The sequence below is a fragment of the Blastomyces gilchristii genome (genome assembly GCF_000003855.2).
Source record: "Blastomyces gilchristii SLH14081 genomic scaffold supercont1.7, whole genome shotgun sequence".
In the NCBI taxonomy this organism is placed as follows: Eukaryota; Fungi; Ascomycota; class Eurotiomycetes; order Onygenales; family Ajellomycetaceae; genus Blastomyces; species Blastomyces gilchristii.
Genome location: NW_003101676.1, coordinates 863,516 through 872,679, shown reverse-complemented (window position 1 = coordinate 872,679; position 9,164 = coordinate 863,516).

The window sequence follows — 9,164 nt, the reverse complement described above, 5'->3', positions numbered from 1 at the left end:
TTATTATTCTTATTAAAAGTAAAAAAAAAGAAAAATAAAAGCAGGGCCGGTAAACATAATTTAGAGATTAATAAAGAAAAAACAAAGAAAACTCACACTTATATTCTCAATATCTGTGACACTTAATTCTCTTATAACTATCAATTCTTCTCTTTAAAGAAGCAGAGAGCATCATGCTCATAATACAGATAATTATTACATTTAATATGAAGACTGTCAGAAATGTACAGACTTTAAAAGAGCTGAATATCAGAATGTATACAGTTGTAACTTGTAACAGAGTCTTGAGAGCTAATTATCTGTGTGTATAATCAGATACTTCTTATGAAGCTGTGTTCACTTTCTCAGTTGTACTGAAGTATTCAGTCTGAAAATAATTAAGACATAGAGAGAAGACTCATCTGTTCAGATCAACTTCTGTTATGAATTTATAGTATTTACATTGTCTTGATTACTTAGATTTTATAGATATCTAAGAACTTATCTCTCATTGATGATGAGATTGCAGAAATGCACTGTAGTATGAGAACTGTTGATAAAGAATCTAGATATATTTATATATATCTGATTGAAGATTATGCAGATAGAGAAGAAGTAATCATAGATCTGTAGAGCTGCAGAGAGCACTGATAGTATTAAAAGCTTTGTAGAAACTGTTAGCTAGAGTCTACAAGAATCACTTATAGAGAGACTTATAGCAAAGAGTAGAATTATACTACTGAGAGTCAGAGACTGATCTGAAGAAGGTATAGAGTTGAATACTAATCTGAAGATCAGATACAGTGATGAGTCTGAAGAGAATAAAGATACTGTTATAAGTGATAACACTTCTGCTCTATCAGTCAGTAAAAAGCAATCAGAGAAGTTATAGAGACATTCATAAGAAGCTCAACAGCAGTCAGACATTGTTTATAAAGATATTAAAATTGAAAAAATTTTGATTCTTAAGAAGTTCTTGAATTAATATATAGATATTGTCAGAAACACTCTCTCTTTATTATCTAAGTGAAAATACCTCATGAATGAATGAGAATACTTATAATTTATAGAAATAAGAGCTGTTATAGAAAAAGAGAAAAGAAGATAAGATTTCATAGATAGATCTGAGATATTTATACTACTCTAGAGAGATTTATTTACACTATAAGTGATTCTGCAGAAGACTCTAGTAAATAAAGAGTGATTATGAATCACAGATCTGAATCTTTCTATATAACTACAAGAAGTGATTACAGACTGCAGATATTTTAATTCTACAATTCTACAGAGTTAGTGAATGAATGAAAAATTTCTTACAACTCTACAGTGTAAAAGAATAATAATTTACAAGAATAAGTAAAAGATTAACTAATAAATACTTCTCTTTAATAAGAATAATCTCACAGAAAGTAATTCATCTGCAGAATGAATTTGTATAACAGTCATATAAAAATCTCACAGAAAAATGATTGAAGATTAACTGAAACTCTTCAGATTGAAAGATGTGAAATGAATCTGTGTGATGATTATATAAGAATCTCACAGAAATAATTAAGAGTCAACTGAAACTCTTCTATAGAAAAGATATGAGATAAATCTGTATAATAGTCAGAGAAAGATCTGCAGATTATAAAGAATCTTATAAAATAAGAAACTAAGTAATAGACTCTTTTCTCTTCATAGTAACAAGGAATTTTTCCTCACTGAGATTTTTTATAAATATAAAGAGTTTTTAGTGAGTATCACTACAGTGCTGAGTCTGATTTCATGAAATCACTCAGTGAAAGACTTTATAAACAAAGTCTTAGAGAGAAGAAGATATGTAAGAAATTCTGCTTCTTACAGATTCTTTATCTCTATTTCTATCTCTTATATAATTAATAGAGTTAGTGGCTCTTGACTACACATAACTATATAGACTGAAGTTCATGAATACTATTTATAACTCAGCTTGAATACTATTATATATTTAATGCTTACATTTTATCTTTCTACTGTGAAAGACTGACCGCTGAGATCATGAATTCACATTTGATCTCATTTGATCTGATCTCATACATTTCTTGACATGAATTTCGCTGAGACTAGTCATTAAAAAACATGCAAAGTGACTATATATTAAATCTCAAAATGAAATCATGACTTGAAAAAAATGAGAAAGTGATCTTATTTGATTCTATTTAGTCTCATTCTTGGCATAAAGTTACTATTTTTAGACATTTTAAGATTTTTTTTAGACTATTTTTAATTTTTTAAAAAGTACTGCTTTTTGATAACACTCAAATGAGATTTAAAGTCATTTAAAGCAATAAAAATAATTTAAATTGAGAAGTGAAAATCATGATCTCATTTGAAAAATGTGATAAGAGTAGACAGTAAGTCTCACTGAGACAGTATGAGACTACTATCTAATGTTAAAACCATGTAATGAGATCAGTTGAATTGATAATGAAACTATCAAAAATTCTGGTCCTGGTCTCAGACATGGTCACACGGTCAGTCTAACTGTGAATACTTTCAGTAGTTAACAGTACATATCACATCAAGCTGCAAACACCTGAATAATCGTCTGCGAGCACTTATTCTTACATCAATGTACGCCTGTAATCATACACTGACTCAAGCAACCTTTGAATCACAAGTTAAAAAGAGTAATAAATATAGAACTAGTACTTACTCACAGCTGAACTGACTATGTAATCATATCTGAGATCAGAATTAGAATATTTAATAGTTTTATTATAAATTTAATTAATCTTATTACTGTAAGAAATTCTGCTTCTTATGAATTCTTTACTTCTATTTCTATCTCTTATATAATCAATAGAGTTAGCAGCTCTTGACTATATACAACTATATAGACTAGAGTTTGTGAATACTATTTATAACTCAGCTTAAATACTTTTATATATTTAATCTCTACATTTATATATCTATTATAAATACTTCTAGTAGCTATCAGTACATATCATGTCAAGCTATAAACATCTGAATAATTATCTGTAAGTACTTATTCTTACATTTCAAGCTCTGTTAGTCAGTAATCATCTGTTATAACTGAAAGAATTAGAAACTTATATACTTTAACTTCTGTAAACTCTACTATAGATACTCAGAAGCAGCTATCTGAATCATAAATAATCTCTATAAAAGAAGTCTCAGAGAATTTATTAATTACTCATATAATATTATTCTCTGTATTTGTGATAGAGAAACTTTTCAAACTTATAAATAAATTAATCTTAGTAAAGAATATTCTTAACTATTTTCTGCAGAATCTAGCTATTTTTCTATAAGAAATACTTACTATCTGTAAACACTCTTGAACTGAGTCTCTAGATATAATCTTCAGAGATATATAGACTGACTATGTGACCGTGTCTGAGATCAGAACCAGAATATTTGATAGTCTCATTATCAATTCAACTGATTTCATTACACAGTTTTAAGATTAGATAGTAGTCTCATACTGTCTCAGTGAGACTTACTGTCTACTCTTATCACATTTTTTAAATGAGACTATGATTTTCACTTCTTAATTTAAATTATTTTTATTGCTTTAAATGACTTTACATCTCATTTGAGTGTTATCTCAAAGTGTTACTTTTTAAGAAATTAAAAATGAGCTAAAAAGAACCTTAAAATGTCTAAAAATAGTAACTTTATGTTGTGATTCAAAGGTTGCTTGAGTCAGTGTACGATTACAGGCGTACGCTGGCTTCTTATATACAGTACACTAAATTAATTGATGGCTGCTATGGCCTCTTTACATTCATAAGCAAGTTCAGAAGCAGCTGTGTTATTATTCAATGATTGTATATTCTTTCAAATCACATTCTCTCTCATCAGATTCAGTCACACTCACATGATTATGATATACACTCTAGCTTCATGCGAATTAGCGCGTCACTAGTGTTCACAATTATATGATCTATTTCAGATTCAGCTAGTATTCTGTGTACACTCTTACAAAGAAACTTTGACTATATTACATCACTTATTCATCAACTTTTCTCATTCTTTAATCATCTTCTTCATCATTGTCGTTATTATCAAATGCTATTATCTTATTCAAGATTCCTGTCTCTTCTCTCATTCAACATCTTCTATCTGTTGTTCATCTATTACATTATATGTGTTTCTGATGATGATCTCTTATTCTTATAATAAGTATTCTTATAGTGCATATATCAGGCAGTTCATTAGCAGTAAGTGTAATGCATTATGAAATGTGATCAGGACTTGTTTATCTTCTAACAATTATCAGAATATATTATTATGAATAATATATCTTCTTCATCTTCTTATATATTCTTGATTATTTTTCTTCTCAGCAGGCTTCTGATTATGTTTTCTGACATAATTTTGCATGAACACAGATACTGATGTTTGTTTTTATTTATATAGAATCTTCATGTATTGACAGATTCATATTCATCAATGATAGTGAACATCTCAATATTGAACTATTGATCAAAAACTTGAAGAACATGATAATAAAGAAATTGTTCATGTCATGTATGACTGAGTCTCTCATGTCTCTCTCTACTTCTTCTGCTGCTGTTTCTTTCTCTGTCACTCTCTCTCAATCTTCTATTCTTATCCCTGTTTCTGATTCTCTCACTTTCACTATCTCTGTTTCTGTAATTCTCATCTCTGCTACTTCTGCTCTCTCTGCTTCTATTATCTCTGCTTTCATTATCAGCTCTCTCTGTTTTAAGAAGATGTTACATAGACTTAATAAACTATATTTCTCAGTGTGTACACTTCTGTTCTTCTTATCAACTTCTAAAATAATTTATTGTATAAAGACTGTGTATAATATAACTATCTGAAGCTCAGTCACAGACACTGATTATTATGTTTATTTTAAATATTCATAGTGAGATAATTATTTATTTATATCAGAGAATCACTCTCTCTCTTAATAGTATCAAGATTATAAGTCTTTTTCTTTTTCATCTTTTCTTTCTGACACTGATTTTTCTGTTCTTAGAGAAAATTGTTATGAGTTTTATTATATATAAAATCATGATATTTACAGATATCAAGAAACTTTTTACAACTGTAAAGTTTAATATTATGAGTATATCTGCTCTGATAAATTTCTTTGAAATAATAGATCTGTATCAGTCTATTCTTTGATATCTGTTATCTGACTTTATAATGCAGGCAAAAGATATCTGTGTTTTCAGAAACAGAAATACAAATGTTATACTTTTTTAGAAATACAAATGTTATACTTTTTTACACTCATGAGCATGAGGCTTATACATCTTGTCTAGAATGTTATCATGGAAATGAGCTGTTCATATACTGTGTTCTGCTTTCTGTATTTCTCTGTGTTCTTCTCTCTCTTTCTGAGAAGCCTTGTGCATATTGTAATTATATGTACAATTCTAAGATCAGCAGATATTCATTCAGTTATTATTATCTCTGTTTTTACAGTTTCATATGCTAATAATAGTTCTTAGTTACTCTGATGTCAGAGGTCATTTTAATTGAAAATGATAACATCACTGAGCACTACTCTCTTTCACTCTCAAGCTTTTCTCAGTGCTTTCTCTCTCTTCTCTGTAGAGAAGATTATGCATATACTGAGTTATAAGTGTTCAGTTCTAAGTAACTCTCATCATTATTCATTCAGTTCTGCATCTTCTTCTTCTTCTATTTCTTTCATCTTCACTCTTTCTGCTCTGGCTTCTGATTCTGCAGGTCTTATACTCTTCTTCAATTTTTTTATATATACACATACACATTTCTATATTGACCTTTCAGTCAATCTTGTGATAAATGACATTAATATCATACATAGAGTAGTAGAGAAATCAGAGATATATACAGTGTTATTACAAGAGTGACTTACAGCTCTCAAATTTCTTACAAATCTCAAGTTTTGAGATTTTCTTTGTTTTTGATGTTTTTTTCAGGTGACATGGCATTAGAAATAGATTAAATATGTGATGTATGAAAATGAATAAAATGAATAAAATATGTATAATAACATTTATCTTTTACAGCTGACTCTTACAGTTAGTAATCAATTCATTATTTCTTCTCTTTTCTTACACTTTTTCTTTATCTGTTAGTTACTACTCTTACACAATCTCTATATAATACAGCATTCAGTGACTAGATTCAGCAGGTTTCATCTTTTATAATTCTATCTCATATATTACACTGTCTCTCTTCACTCACTCAGATTACTACAGTGAACAGCTCATTAAAACTAATTTCATCTGATCTCTGAGCATTCTCAGAGATTGAGATGACTTGATTTCATGTATTCACAGATGTTTCAGATGCTTCATCCTCTGTTATCTCTGCAATTGAACTGATATAAATAGTTAAATTCAACTCTGAATTTCTTTTTCTTCTGTGATCTGACTCATATACAAGTCTGTCACTTTGAGACTACTCTTTACTGTATTGCATCTGCTGTCTGCAGTACATTATCATACAACTGACTACAGTCTCATCACTTATTAAAGTATAGCATTTATCTGATTTCTTCATTACTTCTCATTCTTTTCTTATAATTATGAAAAGATGAGAATAAGTAAGATTATCTGATTCATAAGTATTCATGATTTCTCTTACTTTATGAGACTTTTTAATTATAAGTCTCTTCTTTTTCAACACTGATAATAGTGCTGTAGATGATTATAATCTACTCAGATCTTGCATCTTTATCTTTATAAGATATGAATCATTTATTAAGTTATATAAGATCTGTTTCTTTGATTCTTTCAATGCATATGTTTTCAGAGAATGTGATTTGAGTATTTTATAGAGTCTAAATCATCTAGATTGAAACTTCTCAAAACTCTCATTATGTACAAGAACTCATATTTCTATCTTGAGACTTGATTTCTTAACTAGTGAGTCTCATATTCTTTTTGATTGAATTGCTTGATTCAGAAGTAACTTATTAGCTTTTGCATATGTGTAGCTGATCTCTTTCAATCTTGGTTCTGTGTTTATAACTGCTGTATTCATAACTGCTGTTCTCTTTCTCATCTTTTCTGAAGCATTCTTCAGAATGCGCGGATGCAATTCATACAATAGATAGAATGATGAACACTTGAAGACTGCATGCTGCCGAATTCGCGTGGCTAATAGCACCTGACTGAGATATTCATCTCATAATCTCATAGGCTTGCTTACTAGATATTTTATCAGCATGTTATTCAAGATTTCATTCAAGTGTTTCACTTTTTCATTTATTTATAAATGATATGATGTTATTCTACAATGTCTCATCTGTAACTGACTCATGAAATGCCTTATCACTTCTTCTATGAGATTCACATCATTATCAGTTAGAATCTCACACAGTATTTTATAGTTAATATAGATCTCATTATGTAGAAACTTCATTACTATCTTCTCTATTGTCTCTGAAACTGCTTTCATAACTGATCAGTCAGTAGTGTAGTCAATAGCAGTGATTATTCAATAATTTTCATTTAATATTTACAGTAATATGTCTATGAGATTCATCTCTCATTATTTGAACAGTTGTATTATACACTTTATCTGATATTATACTTTCTCATGTTCTAACTCTTTTTTAGATTCTTTCACAACCTGATAATTCAGACACTTGTAACTGTATATCTGAATATTCTCAGTCATGCTTGATCAGTACACTCTTGATTTGAGTACACTTATAAGTTCAGAACTTTCTAAGTGACTGAATTTCTTGTGTATATAAGTTATCAAGTTATATCTAAATAAATGTTCTAGATAGAGAGCTTTCACATATTCTAGATTATAGTAAAACATAATATCATTTTTCAATTTTCTCAGCTTGAAGTTCAGAAGTATCTCTTCTACTACTTTTATAAAATACTTATTATTGAACATCTTACTATTCTTTAAGTGAGAGATTATTGTATTCACTCATTCTGATTTCTTGCATTTTCTCAGTGTATTTAATATGAACTTCTCTTATATCTGATTCACAGAACTCTCACTTATGAAATCAGATCTGTGACTGATTGCATCAGTCATCATCAATTATAGATAGATAAGACTTTCATAATCTGTGATTACTGTTGTTATATATCTGTTATTAATATATCTATTTCATAATATCAGCATGTGCTTAATCACTAGCAATTTCTTTTCATATACTGAGTAATTGAGCTCAGTATCTGATAGTTTTCTATCATTGTATATTATCAGATACAGCTTGCTGTTCTTATCTATCTGTAGAAGAGTGTCTCTGATAGGTCATTTAAATGTATCTATCTTAATATAGAAAGTTTATCACAATCTGATTGAATAAAGCACTGAAGAATGTTATTACACATTTTCTCAGTGTGAGAAAAGTCTTCTCACACATAGTATTTTAGATAATTGAAATGAAACCTCTTCTTTTACAGATTTGTATTTATTTCTCTTAAGAGATCTGAGAGTGATGCAGATATTTATATGAAATTCTTGATAATTCTGTAGTAATATGAGACTAACTCAAGAAACTATTGTATATAATATACATTTCTCAGTCATAGTCAAATTTGCTATGACATTCAATTTCTTCAGAATGAGGTATATACAGTTATCACTCACTATATATTCTATAAACTTCAACTCTTTCATTTCAAACACACACTTTGTTAATTTGATATAGAGCTTATACTCTGTCAGAGTTATAAGCACTTCATTGAGATGCTTCAGATATTCATTATATGAGTTTGAAAAGACTAGAATGTTATTAAGATATATGAGATATAAGATTTTATTCTGTTTATAAAGAATTATATTCATTATTATTTAAAAGATGATAGATACATTTATCAGACTGAATAATATTACTAGGAATTTGAACTTCTCTTATTATATATTAAACACAGTTCACAGTACTGACAGTTCATTTACACAGATCTGTCAGTATTCTGAGAGAAGATTAATCTTTAATAGATATCAGATATTTTCAACTGTATTCAACTGTTATTGAATTCATAACAGTGAATATTCATTCTTGATTATAAGCTTATTGAGTGCTCAATGATTAATACACATTCACTACTCTTCACTCATCTTTTTTATAAATAGAACTGGAAAGTCTCACACACTTAATGAGAGTTATATAAGATCATGTTCTAGAAGGTCTGTGATCTGACACTTCTGTTCTTCAAGATATGTTTATAATAGAGAATATACATTCTGATTGACTG